Source organism: Jaculus jaculus, chromosome 1 (assembly GCF_020740685.1).
Source record: "Jaculus jaculus isolate mJacJac1 chromosome 1, mJacJac1.mat.Y.cur, whole genome shotgun sequence".
NCBI lineage: Eukaryota > Metazoa > Chordata > Mammalia > Rodentia > Dipodidae > Jaculus > Jaculus jaculus.
In genome coordinates, this window is record NC_059102.1 from 194,277,751 (window position 1) to 194,291,702 (window position 13,952).

General features: G+C 36.1%; 1 protein-coding gene and 1 pseudogene across 1 annotated transcript in view; both read right to left on the reverse strand.

Moving 5' to 3' along the window:
* The window catches only part of Gpm6a (glycoprotein M6A), a 376,173-nt gene that overhangs the window by 162,185 nt on the left and 200,036 nt on the right, over positions 1-13,952 (reverse strand). The gene's annotated exons all lie outside the window — the stretch shown is intronic.
* The window catches only part of LOC101611102, a 91,090-nt pseudogene continuing 84,036 nt past the window's right edge, over positions 6,899-13,952 (reverse strand).

Consider the following 13,952-nt stretch of genomic DNA (forward strand, 5'->3'; position numbering starts at 1 on the left):
TTGGTTTTGTTTCATTAACTCAAACCAAAGTCTGATAATTTAGAAATCCTGGCGTCACTTATTACATAGGGAATGATTACATTTGAAAAATGTGTATAAATAAATAAAAACTGTGCATGTGAGAGAGCATGTTCTGTAAAGCTTGGAGCTTGTCAAAAGTTCTGAGTATTTAGTTGTGATTTTAAATATCTGTCTTGGAACTTACTTCAGATGCAGATGGTAGGATGTATTCTCTAAAAAAGCTGACTATACTACATGGCACATAAGAAATGAAGTGGAAAAATATGACTCAAGTCTCTCAGCTTTATCATAAGCATTTTAGTGCTTCTGCTTATACATTAGAAAGTCATTTTGTGAATGAAAAAAATTGTTAAAATATGCTATTGTACTTATACAGGTCATCTTAGGTAACAAAATATTTTATTTATTTGAGAGAGAGAAAGAGACAGGAGGAAAGAGTAAAAGGAAGACAGAAAAAATTAGTATGGGTATTCCATGGCCTCTTACCACTGCAGTTGAACTCCAGAATCACATGCCACTTTGTGCATCTGGCTGAGCATGGGTACTGGGGAATCAAACCCAGGCTTCTATATACAAGTACCTTTAAACAGCTGAGCTGTAGTTTACTAATTCAGCCCTACAAGCCATAATCTATTTTCAACGTGCAATGATCTTTTCTAAGGGCACTATCCCTAAGACTTAATAATTTTCTAGTAAGTTCTCTGTCTTAAATGTTCTACTAATTCTCAATTCCATTACATTACATTTGGGACCAAGCTTTGAACATGTGAACTTTTGAGAAAGACAAACCATATCAAAACCATATACAAATGTCTGATTGTATTTGAAAACTTGGTAATACTGGATCAAGGAGCCTTCCATTGTGGTCTGCCCACCATTAAGTAGAGAACAAATATTATGAAATGCTGAATATCCAGTAAGACAGATTATATTAATTGTCAACTTGACAGGAAATAGAATCACCTGTGAGGGATTTTTGTGCTTACCTTAATTGAGATGCAAAGATTAATCTTAACTGGTGGTGGGTATATTGAACTATATAAAACAAAAAAAAAGCTGGGTGAATAAACAGTGTTCATTGTTCTTTCTACTTCTTCTCTGCTGATACAACAATGTAACACTGGCTTCCTGCCCTTATCATGATTTCACTGCCCTGATGGATCCTACCCTTCCCTTACAACAGTAAGCCAAAACTCTCTTTCCTGAAGCTGCTTCCAGTCAGGTATCTTTGTCTCAGCAATGAGTAAGTAACTTAAAGTGATATACCCAGAAATGGCTAAAAATTATTTTCAATATTGAATGCTTCATTGACAGTGAAATGTATAGCTTATTTGGATACACATTTGGACAATTCATAATTCCAGTAAGATCAAAGCACTCAAGCATTCAAACAGCACAAATAATTCAGTTATGAAGTTTCTTTGCTTCATGAGCACTGTTTCAAATGAGCCCTGATGAATAGCACTTGATTCCACACTGGTTGTGCAACAATATCATAATCCATCACCTTACAACAGCTTTTAGGGGTTTTCAGCAGTATGCACAAGTCACCAAAAATATCCCACTGCTGTTGCCCTAGATAAAATTCAAATCTATTTTAGCACTTAATATTGCAATTATGGTAAACATGATTTATTTCCCTTTCTATTCTACAGCCTGAATTTCAGCTTCATCTGTCTATAGTTCATGTGACAGGAAGCATGTGTTGTTGTTGTTTTTTTTTTTTCATTTTTAGTATTTAAGTGTGCCTGGTACTCATTTCCCTTGTCTGTTATTGAGAGCAGACAGCGTGAACTGCTCTTGTTTCTCTCTCACAGCTCATGAAGTGTGGCTGAGGATAAAAAGCTTAAGTCTAGAAAGCAGAGCATCAGTTTATTACCTAATAATTAAAAACATTTGCACAATATCCATATTCCCATGTTAGGCAGATATTTGGTCTTAACTAATTTTATTTACAATACTGAAAGTAAGTGGTATGTCTATGCTACAGGTGATGAGACTGAGATTCAAGAAAGCAAATAATGGAGTTCCATGTATTTATATACAAGCTCGCAAAAGGCCTTTGATTCTAGTACATTCAGTGATTCAGTAAACAAAATTAAATAAAATTAAATATTAAGGTAAAGTAAGAATGTGATAGGCCCAACCAACAAATATGTATTAAACCAGAAAAAGCCTTGATATGTGTCATGAAATAAAATAGGGTAATACATTAAAAGGTATTTGGCAAGGGATTAGTGTGTGTGTCTTAGCTTGTGATGGCAATATTTGAAGATACCCTTTAATATTATAAGTATGCATAAAGTATACTAAAATATATATTCTGAAATGGAGACCAATCAATTAAATCTTATTAGTCACTAAAGAAGATAGAAGATGATAAAATACTTGGGCAATTAGCAATGATCATAAGTATGTTTTTATTCAGATAGCATCATTTGTAATTTATGACGACACAATATAACATTTTCAATGTCATTATTTTCAAGACAAGTTGGAAAGATTTTCAAAGGTTTAAATAAAAAGCTTGTTTAACTTAGGGCTGGAGAGATGGCTTAGCGGTTAAGCGCTTGCCTGTGAAGCCTAAGGACCTCAATTCGAGGCTTGATTCCCCAGGACCCACGTTAGCCAGATGCACAAGGGGGCGCATGCGTCTGGAGTTCGTTTGCAGTGGCTGGAAGCCCTGGCGTGCCTATTCTCTCTCTTTCTGTCTCTCCCCCCCCCATCTGTCACTCTCAAATGAAGAAATAAAAATGAACAAAAAATATTTTAAAAAAAAAAGCTTGTTTAACTTAGACTGGAGAGGCAGATCAGCAATTAAGGTTCTATTTGCCTGCAAAGCCTAATGAATCTGGTTTGATCCCCCAGTACCTAAATAAAGCCAGTTGTATAATGTGGCACATGCATCTACAGTTTATTTTCAATGGCTAGAGGCTCTAGCCTACCACTTTTTCTCTGTTTCTTCTGTCTCCTCTGTTTGTAAATAAAAGGGAAGTGCTGGAGGAATGGCTTAGTGGTTTAGGTGTTTGCAAAGCCAAAGGACCCAGGTTGGATTCCCCAGGACCCCCATTAGCCAGATGCACACATCTGGAGTTTGTTTGCAGTGACTGGAGGCCCTGGTACACCCATTCTCTCTCTTTCCCTCTTTCTTTCTCTGTCAAATAAATTAATATAAAAAATAAAAATAAATAAAAAGAGCATACATAACTTATCATATTTAGTTCCCAAAATTATTTGCCAATGATCTGTACCCCGAGACCTAGATGACTTTAAATTAGTTAGTATAGATATTTATCTGTTTCCTTATGTGTGTGAATATGAATGTTTACATGTGCACATAAGCATGTATATGTGACTCCAAAGTTACCACACTTTCCATTATATCTAATACTTTTATAAATGTATATATCAGGTAGTATTCAATTCATTCTGAGTGCTACCAGAGTAGTTTCAACATTATGTTGACATCTAATTATATGCACTAAAGGAGATAAATGCTGACATAAAATTGAGGATAGTAAACAGAGAGAAAATGGTTGCAAAAGCAGGTGGTAATGATTAGCCTTCTGTAAATAATTTTCTGAGAAAAAAAATGTAAAAATGTATAATTTGTGCAGTGAAATTCAAAACACCTTTTGTATGTCAACAAATACAAATTTTTCATGGTTCATAAAGCAGCTTACTGAGGGGCTGGAGTGATGGCTTAGCAGTTGGGTGCTTGCCTGCAAAGCCAAAGGACCTGGGTTTGATTCCCCAGGACCCACTTAAGCCAGGTGCACAAGGGAGCATATGCATCTGGAGTTCATTTGCAGTGGCTGGAGGCCCTGGAGCACCCATTCCTTCTCTCCCTCACTCTGCCTCTTTTTTTCTCTTTCTCAAATAAATAAATAAAATTAAAGTTTTTGTTTTTTAAAGGAGATTACTGAGTTTCTTATTAATGAACTCATGTTACAGCAGGCATACCCACATACATAAAATGAGGCAACACAATAAGATGGACAAACCACTCAGATTTTGGAGACAAATACATTCTCGTGCTAGTTTAAAAAAATTAAACAATATTTAAGGAACTCTGTTATGACCTAATATATGTCACTAGCTAATTGTAAAACTGAAGTTGAAGTTGTTATTTCTCTATTTTCCTTAACAATTAAATTTATTACTACTTATCTTGCCATCTTCCTAAGGTAATTAAAATTAAGACCAGATTCCATGCTGCTTTATATATATTCTCTCATTTTATGACTGCATACTCTTCATGTAGTAGGTACCCTTTTAACCAATGAAAAACTGAGGCTTCAGGAAATTAAATTTTTTAAGTATTTTATTTACTTCTTTGAGATGTGTGTGTGTGTGTGTCTAGAAAGAGAGAGAGAAAGAAAGAGAATGGGCATACCAGCACTTCTAGCCCCTACAAATGAACTCCAGATGCATGTGCCACCTTGTACATCTGGCCTAAGTAGGTACTGGAGAATTGAACCTGGGTTCAATTGATTTTGTAAAAGCAATATTATTCTAAGTATCTGTAAATCAAGAAGTTTTCTCCTTAAAATAGTGTCTATTGATTTTCCTTAGGGGTCAGTACATTCAATTTGACAGACTGATAGGATGATCTGGCTTAGCAATTCCTGTGTTAATTTTATACTTATTTATGTCATAGGTCTTCTAAACAAATTTACAGGCAAGCACCTTAACTACTAAGCCATCTCTCCAGCTTAAGAACTTAAGTTTTCTAGATAAACAAAAAAATTGAAAAATTTCCTTGAAAACTATGTTATTTCAACCCCTGAAATAGAAACACCATGAATGTGAAAAAATATTGACAATTGTTGATTCATCTAACTGATATAATTCAAAAGAATACTATAAAATGTTTAACCATGGACTATTTTATGCCAGTCAGAGTTCTTTTAGCATACTTTTACTCATTAGTCTTCTATATAACCCATGAGATGCATGTTATTATCACTCCTATTTTATAGATGTAAAGCATGGGGGAAAAAGATACAACTCGCTCCACATAACAGTAAATAGGAGAGCAGGGATGGAGCCCACTCTATTTCTTAAAGCAGCCCTACTGATTACAGGACTAAAACAGGGGAAAAATGACAAGTTTTATTTTCTCACCTGGGGGCTTTCAGCCATTTTCTCATTTCTGTTAGATTAGGTGGAAGACCTGAGGCTTAGCAGAGATCAGATGACAGCTTTGTCAGCCTTGTGCATCTCTACAACCCTTTCATTTTCCTTTCTCTTACTTGTAAAAAGGAAAAGTATCCCTATTCAATCATGATCTACTGAGGGCCACAGCATTTAGCACAGGGCTTGACAAACACGGTTGGCACTTTATAAATTTGAGTTTCCTTTCTCTGGTCTCAAATGCATTGTAATGTCAAATAATTTACTCTCCTTTAAGCTATTAAAGAAAAGAAGAGATGCCTCAGGTCATAACATATAAGGTATTAGAGCAACTATGTGCTTTTCTGACTCATAAATTAATCTGCTTTTGTTAAAGCAATGTTATTCTAAGTATCTATAAATGAAGACTTTTTTTTTTCTCCTTAAAACAGTGTATATTGATTTTCCTCAGGGGTCAGTATATTCAATTTGACAGAGTGATAGGATGATCTGGTTTAGCAATTCCTGGGTTAATTTTATACTTGGTTATGTCATAGGTCTTCTAAAAAAATTTGATCACAGAACATTGTCTTGTGTTATATTAGGCAGGGTAGGTAGTATGTCATGTAGAAACTTCTAATAATCTATATTTAAATATGTGAAATATATGGAATTTTCATATTATAAATTGTGTGCGAATGACAGTAGAGAAAATATTTTGGACTGCATAGTTTAAGTTTGATTTTAGAATTTCATCCACTGTATATGGATTTTCCTCAGAGGTCAGTATATTCAATTTGGTAGACTGATAGGATGATCTGGTTTAACAATTGCCAAGATGATTTTATATTTGCGCATATCATAGGTCTTAAACAAATTTAATCAAAGAACACTTTCTGTGTTGTTAGGCAGTATAAGAAGCATGCATGTACAATCTACAAATAAACTATATTGAAATATGTGTAATATATGGTATTTTTATATTATTATAAAGTGTGTGCAAGGCACAGTAAAATATTTTGGGCATGCACCATTTATGTTTGATTTTGAAGTCTCCTGAGACTTCCTTTTAAAACTTTATTTTTTTTGCTTCCCATATTTTATTTAACAAATCTAGAATGGATCAAAAAGAATAATCAGGGATATATAGATGCCAGACACAGGCCAAGAGGGTAGCAAGCAAATGTACCTCAGCAACACTAGGGACTTCATCACGCCTTGTTTTAAAGGCTGTCCCTAACACAGCCAGCTCAGTTTTCACTGACTTAGCTGCTGCGACCTACAACCATGGTGTAGGAGCTGGTCTGCCTCACAAGGTGGCAGCTGAAGGACCCCATGTTCACACAGGCTTTTCTTTACATTAGTACTCTTGGCCAAAAGGACTGCCATATGGTTTCATTCACTGTCCAATGCAAACTATCTTCATGGTGTTGTGAAAACTGTTTTCATCCTTATTAAAGTGTAGCCACTTGAGCACAAGCTAATATATTTTTATCATGATTAGTAAATAGTCTGACCCCAACCCCTTACATGCAACTGAAAAATAATAGGCTAGGGATTGAACATCGTGAACTTGCTACCGCTGGCTTTACTGACCATTAAATGAGTTAGCTAATTGTCACTAACTTTACATATTAAGGAAATTATATGTATAATACTGCAAAAATACAATAAAAGACTGGTTTGCCTCTTGCTGCTCAGGAAGTCCCTTCACTCCCAAGCTATTTCATAGTATCTTGTCCTTTTGTTGTATAACATTCTACTATAAATACTGTTTCTCCTCTTTTTGATCTTCCTTTTGTTCACCAGTGACAGAACTTCCAGACCCTTCTCATTCAGATGCCCTCTTTTTATATGCCGTTTTGAAGAGCTTCAATGATGCCTGCTATAGGGATGATGCTGCCTGCCTAATGTTTCCTTCTGTTTTACTGTCTTTTTTGAGCCAGGATATCTCTCATTTTGGAAACCTCTTCTTTTAACATGTTAAACTCATCAGCAGGCAGCTGGTCTTTGAATTCTTCCATCTTCATTTCTGTGTCATGAATAATTCCTTCGGCCATATTAGCTACTTCAACTCACTCCTTTCTTCGATCTTCTTCAGCATACTTTTCTGCATTTTAACCATATTTTCAATATCATCTTTGCTTCATCCACCAGAAGACTGGATTACAACCTGTTGTTTATGCCCTGTGCCCTTATGTTTAGCAGAAACATGTACCATCCCATTAGTCAATGTCAAATATAATCTGAGGGACTCCACAAGGGGCTGGGGGATTTCCAATCAAAGTAGTTTATTATATATATAAACAAGAAATTTATTGTCTCCAACCATCTCTCTCTCTCTCACCCTGACACACTTTAATTTCTGCTTGAGTCTGTCCATCAGCAGCAGTAGAAAATACCTGGCTCTTTTTGGTTTGAATAGGGTTTTCCTGTTAATAAGCTTGGTAAACACACCTCCCAGTGTCTCAATACCTAAAGACAGTGGAGTAACATCTAACAACAGAACATGTGTGACATCACCATCCAACACACATCCCTGAATTGCAGCTCCAATGGCTACTGTCTCATCAGGATCAACAGCTTTACTTGGTTCTCTGCCAAAAAAAATCTTGCACAGTCTGTTGAACCATGGGCATCCTTGTTATGCCACCAACAAGAGTCACTTCTCCAATGTCAATCTTGCTGATTTCTGCATCTTGCATAGCTTTCTGGCGTGGAGCAAAATATGTTGATTAGAACAGCAACAATACCTTGAAACTGAGCTCTAGTCAGCTTCATATTCAAATGCCTGGGTCCAGAAGCATCCATTGTAAGATAAGGAAAGTTGATATCAGTCTGTACAGATGAGGAGAGTTCACATTTAGCCTTGCAGCAGATTCCCTCTGAAGTGCCATGTTGTATTTGATCAAATCAACCCCTGTCTCTTTCTTGAATTCCTTCACAATGTACCTCAATAAGATTTAGTCAAAGACTTCACCACCTAAGAAAGTGTCCCCATTTATGGATTTCACTTCAAACACTTTTCTGAATTTCCTAGATAGAAATATCAAAAGTTTCACCACCTAAATCATATATAGCAATAATCATATCTTCAGACTTGTCTAGACCATAGGTGAGAGCAGCAGCTGTGGGTTCATTCATAACCTAAAGTACATTCAGTAGAGATATTTGACCAGCATCTTTAGTGGCCTATCTGTGTGAGTCATTGAAATAAGCAGGAACTGTTATCACAACATTTTTTGCTGCATGCCCCAAGTAATTTTCTGCAATCTTCTTTATCTTCATCAACACAAATGCTCCAATCTGACTTGGAGAATAGAGTTTTCCATGAGCTTCAACCCATTCATCACTATTTGAGGCATGAACAATTTTAAGTGGAATGTTCTTAGTATCTTTCTGTACTTCAGGGTCATCATAATGATGGCCAGTGAGATGCTAGGTAGCATAGAATGTGTTATTTGAGTTGGTGATAGCCTGTCGCTTTGCTGGCATGCCAACAAGTTGTTCTCCATCTGCTATAAAGGCAACAACAGAAGGGGTGGTTCTGGCACCTTCGGCATTATCCAGCACCTGTGACACCTAAGGACCCAAGTTCAACTGCCCACATAAGCAAAATGTACAAGGTGATGTATGGTGAATCATGCCTGGAGTTCTGTTGCAGTGGCTAGAGGCTCTAGCACACCAATTCTCTCTCTCATAAAAAATAAAAGGTGGGATGTAGTGTTGCATGCCTTTAATCCTAGCACTTGGGAGGCAGAGATAGGAGTATTGCCATGAGTTCAAGGCCATTCTGAGACTACATAGTTAATTCCAGGTCTGCCTGGGCCAGAGTGAAACCCTACCTCAAAAAATCAAAAATAAGCAAATAATTAAATAATAATAATAAAGTAGAATGCCAGACATTAGGGGTACATGCCATTAATCCTAGCACTTGGGAGGCAGAGGTAGAAGAACTACTATGAGTTCAAGGCCACCCTGAGAGACTACAGAGTGAATTCCAGGTCAGCCTGGACTAGAGTGAAACCCTGTATCAAAAAACAAAAAACAAAACAAAACAAAACAAAAATGTATGTGTGTTACTAATGCTAGCTCAATAAATACTATCTCACATGTTTGTTGAGCTATTGCAGTGGAGGGGGCAAGAACAAGGCTTTATTTTTGTACTAAATTGTTTTAAATGAGGGCATGGGGAAGACAAAGCATGAAGGTGGAGGAAGATTCTATAGTCCCAGATGCTCTAAATCTTTGCAACTCAGAGGGAATAACGGTTTCATGTATAGTAAAAAGACCCAAGCAGTCTCTACAGAAAAAGCTCCGACTTGATTCCAGCCTACATCTCCAAAACATCTTACAAGGGAAACAGATGCAGTTCAATAGGTACACTACTTGCCTACCATGCATCTAAAACTTTATTTTAATTGTTCCTGTAGCATGAAAAACTAGGCAGATAAAAATCTTACTATGTTGCTTAAAAACAATTATTATTTTTTTCCAAATAGCTTTTCAGTTTCTAAAAGAAATCATTTGTGTATGAGTTTTTTACATTACAAAAGCTTTTTAATTAGTTATGCAAAGACTGTTTAGTAGGAGTTAACAAAATGCTTAATTGCTATCAAAAATTTATACTTCCTTTGTTTTTTTTTTTTATTTTTATTTGAGAGCGACAGACATAAAGAGAAAGACAGATGGAGGGAAAGAGAGAGAATGGGCACACCAGGGCTTCCAGCCACTGCAAACGAACTCCAGACGCGTGCGCCCCTTGTGCATCTGGCTAACGTGGGACCTGGAGAACCAAGCCTCGAACCAGGGTCCTTAGGCTTCACAGGCAAGCGCTTAACCGCTAAGCCATCTCTCCAGCCCTCTTTGTTTTTTTTACATTTCTAAATCCCAAAACTCTGGATGCATCTTTGAAATTCACTAACCTAAAAACAATAACAAATACAGTAAAAATAAAGAGTAGCATATCTTATACAGCTTGACTGGCATGATGAAGCTCATGTGTAATCCCAGCACTTTCAACATTAAGAGAAGTTTATGGTGTACTTAGTTTACCTGCCAAGTCCCTGTGTCCAAACAAAGAAAAGTAAAAAGGGGGAGGAGGAGGAAATTTGGGTAATTGTCCAACAAACCCGTTTTAATTTTGCAGTACAACAATTCAAAAAATGGGTCTAATATGTGGAAACTACTAAGTATCATAATGTAGGAATAAAGTAGTTTGTAGAATATCAGTGGTTTCCTATACAAAGCACATGGCTGGCTGGGAGCTGAATCTTTGCCCACAGGAATGTGAAAACATTTTGTCACCTGACACTGTACTGGGAAAATATCAAAATTTAAATTTCAAGATATGGTTTATAGTGAATGTGTATACTTTGACACCACTGTAAAGCTTAAAAATTGTAAGTGGAACCATCTTATGCACATTAAACTTTATATTTAATGATGTGGGACATGATTTACATAAATATAGTATGAAACAGTATTTCTTGTCTAATATCAGCATTAAAAGATCCAAAAATTTAAAAATTGTTAAACTTTTTAAATACATAAGTAGAAAATGAACTTGATATATTTCAACAATAAAAACACACAAGTATAAAGAAAGAAGTAGATTCAAGTTTGTTTTATAATGTACTGTGAAAACATAACTAACTATACTGCAATAACAATAATTTGTTTAAAAGATTAGTGTGGAGAAATTATAAAATACAACATTAAATGAAATACTAAAGTGAATGAAATTGTAAAGTCAGTGGTATCGTTGAATCTTAACTTTAAAAAAACTAACCTATTTTATTATTTTACTCAAAGAGACAGTTGGGAAGGTTTTTATTGTTGTTTATGTTTTGTGTTTTTAACACTATTCAGTTTTTATATGTAGACAGCTCATTAACTTTATTATATACAAATTACCAGAATAGTGTGTTGACATAATAAATACACAGTAAGAACCTTATTATTATCTTGAAGTAAATAAGAAGTTGCTACTAAAGTAAATGCAGGCCTACCTGGACATTTACACTAGAATAGAATTGTTCCTTAAATCATATTATTCATAGCACATAAATATTAAATACTGAATGACTAAGTTCTTTTCAATATGATGATTTGTCAAATGGAGATCTAAATAAGCTTGGTGTCTAGGTTTGGTGGTTGCCCCACGTGAATAAGGTGTCCATCTTCTGGATACTCTGATAGATTGCCATTGTTTAGAGGCAAAGGAAAGAGTTGAGAAGACAGGAAGAAAGTGGTTTACATGTGAAGGTCAATAAAGATTTATAGTTGAGCAGTAACACTTGATCTGGCCATATAATTCAGGTGTGATGAGCTAGTGGCAACAATGAAAGTAGGTATTTTTTTTAATTAATTTTGTGCTCAGTGAATACAGTCAAGTTGATACCATTGTTGGCCTCCTCCCTGTCCTCCCCACTCCCCCTGGCCCCTCCTTGTTGGGGTATATGGGTCACATATTGTAGGGGGTTAGCCTTCAGTTATAGGTAGGAGGAAATGTTTTTATTGAGCATTAAGCATTAGTGACTTTGTGTTAAATATCACAGTCTGACTCTAGCTGAGCATTAAACACAGGCATATTTATTGTACCATATTTGTTATATACATAAATGCTGCTCATAATTTTATGTCCACACTATCTATAAAAATAATGATGGTGATAGATAATATTTATATCAACTCTTTTCATATAAAAATAACACATCTAGGGTTGGAGATATGGCTTAGTGGTTAAGCACTTGCCTGTGAAGCCTTAGGACCCTGGTTTGGGGCTCAATTCCACAGGACCCACGTTAGCCAGATACACAAGGGGGCGTACATGTCTGGAGTTCGTTTGCAGTGGCTGGAGGCCCTGGCATGCCCATTCACTCTCTTTCTCTCTCTACCTGCCTCTTTTTCTCTCTGTCTGCCACTTTCAAACAAATAAATAAATAAAAATAAAATAAAATAAAAACAACACATCTAAAACATGACATATATTTCACAATTACTCCTCAAAACAACATTATTTGGTAAGTACTATTGTCTCCCATATTCTTTATCAAAAGTGAATCACAGAGGATTCAAGAGAGTTCACTGAGATTGTAGGCCAGTAAAGTAGAAGAACCAAGATTCAAAGTAGGCAGTATATCTCCAGAGTCAATAATTCTTACTTACTTTGAATTAATACACTGTACACAAATGAGAATGCCTACGTATATAATCCTGATAACTCCTCATTTTGTGCTCTTTTAGACTTCTTATATTTGTTCAAGTTTTTTGGTATAATTCCTTTTTTTTTTTTCTATCATTTTTCCACTGGTTTTTTTTTTTTTATGTGTTCCCATATTCTTGTCTATAGCCCATATTCTCTCATACTGTGGGTCAAAAATTAGGCTAAACAAATTTGCATGATTTAATTAGACAATATTTTTTCATCCTCTAAGTCAGAAAAAGAATATAAACCACTAAAGCTACTTGTTTTTATGAACTTTCTATTTCATTTAATTTTTTTTTTATTTTTTTCACTATTTATTTATTGAGAGTATGCACATGTACACACATGCATTAGGCCTTCCTGCCACTGCAAACTACAGACACATGTCATTTTGTGCACCTGGCTTTATGTGGGTACTAGGGAATCAAACAGAGACCATAAGATTTTACAAGCAAATGCCTTTAGCCACTGACCCATCTCTCCAGTCCTAATTCAGCTAATTTTTAAATGTATACAAATTTTTTCACTAGAAATAAGCTAGCATTTATTCCAACTTGACATTTTATTTTCAGACAATCATTAAAGAGAGAATTTTACCAAAACACACACAATGGTTAAAAGAAATGTTACTTATTTAATTATTGTGAATCCCTGAAGAGCTATATGCAGGGTAAATTAAACTCAATAAAGAAGAAGAAAAATATATATTCTAATAAATTCTGATAGATTGCATATTTAAGCCATGAAGACACAAGGAAAACAAGATATAATTATCAATCAAAACTAAAGGTATCTGAGTTCCTTGATTAGACAGTGAGCGGGAGGGCACCATGGTGTGGAATGAGTAGACTCTGTGCCTAGGTACCTTCCACCTTCCCAGTCTGAGTTTCTTATTTGGGCAATGTATGGGCAGTCAGTGGTCTGGACTGAATAGGCAAGACTGGTTTTCCAGGGTTCCTACCAACTCCCCAGTATGGGTTCCCTGCACTGGTCTGTGTGCAGACAGCTCTATGGCCTGGAGTGAGTAGGCCAGACCCCTGTTTCTGGGATCCTTCCATGTCACTGGTCTGGGTCCCTTGTGCTGGTCTGTGAACTGGAGGGAATGGCAGGAAGTAGGCCAGATCCATGTTATCTTGCTCCTCCCAGTCCCCTGGTCCTGGTATGTCCCATTGTGTCTTGCTTTGAGAGGCCTGAAACCTGTGTGAGCTATGAAATGAGACCTTTGACTCTGGTATCCTGACTGGCCACTAAGTACCAACATCCCTGTTCACCTGAGTCAGAGGGTTCATGGGCTAAATTCTATCAAACCTTTATTGGAGAACTGAAACCAATTTTTCTCAAACTGTTCCACATAATTGGAGACCAGGGAATCCTCCCCAAGTCCTTTAATGAAGCAAGCATCACCCTAATACCAAAACCAGACAGAGGTACAACAAGCAAAGAAAGTTATAGGCCCACATGCCTAATGAATTTATATGCAAAGATCCTGAACAAAATCCTGGCAAACCAAATTCAAGTTCACATCAAAAACATTATCCACCTGACCAAGCAGTATTAATCTCTGGGATATAGGGATGGTTTAACATATGGAAATTGGTCAATGTAA